Below are 1,018 nucleotides of genomic sequence, written 5' to 3'. Positions count from 1 at the left end.
TGTTCACCAGACATGCTACCTTGTCATGCTGCTGCTCCAGTTTCAACTGTTCTGCCTGCGGCTATGGAACCCTGAACTGTTCACCAGACATTCTACCTTGTCGTGCTGCTGCTCCAGTTTCAACTGTTCTGCCTGCGGCTATGGAACCCTGACCTGTTCACCGGACATGCTACCTTGTCCCAGACCTGCTGTTTTCCACCCTTTCTTTCTCTCTCCCTCTCTACAGCACCTGCTGTCTCGACCTTTGAGTGCTGACCTGTTACACCCTCTACAACCACAGTGATGATTATTGGACCATGCTGGTCATCTTTGGACGTTTGAACATCTTGATGAATGATTTGGCCTTAATGGACACGTACTCTTATCTCTACCCCTCGTAGCCTGGTTCCTCTCATGTTCTGTTATAATCTCTACCCAACACAGCCAGAAGAGGACTGGCCACCCCTCATAGCCTGGTTCCTCTCTAGGTTTCTATCCAGGTTCTTGCCTTTCGAGGGACTTTTTCCTGGCCACCATGCTTCTACATCTGCATTGTTTGCTCCTGAAGATTTATGTTAGGTTTCTGTGTAAGCACCTTGTTACATCTGCTGATGTAAAAATGACTTTATAAATAATTTGACACAACTGTGGGAAGCGTTGGAGTCAACATGGGCTAGCATCCCTGTGGAACGCTTCGACACCTTGATTAGCTGTTCTGAGGGCAAAAGGTGGTGCAACTGAATAGTAGGAAGGTGTTCCTAATGTTCTGTACATCATTTGTTTGTTCATTTAGATTTTATGGTAACTTAAGTTGAGTCATACTCACTGCAAAGTCATCAAAGTTGTTTGACCAGTAACCAAGCTGTTCATAAGAACCACATTGTAGAGTTTTGTTTACAATCATTGTCATGATTCTGAGGTCAGCGGTAGTGCTGTACGAAATAGATAATACATGTAGGCAGGAAATTGGACAAGATATCATTGGGTTAAACATCAGTGGAAATACATACAATATATAATATGATATATTGCATCGTAT

Source organism: Oncorhynchus masou, chromosome 22 (assembly GCF_036934945.1).
Source record: "Oncorhynchus masou masou isolate Uvic2021 chromosome 22, UVic_Omas_1.1, whole genome shotgun sequence".
Classification (NCBI taxonomy): domain Eukaryota; kingdom Metazoa; phylum Chordata; class Actinopteri; order Salmoniformes; family Salmonidae; genus Oncorhynchus; species Oncorhynchus masou.
The sequence above is the reverse complement of the archived record's forward strand: the minus strand, read 5'-3'. Positions refer to the sequence as shown.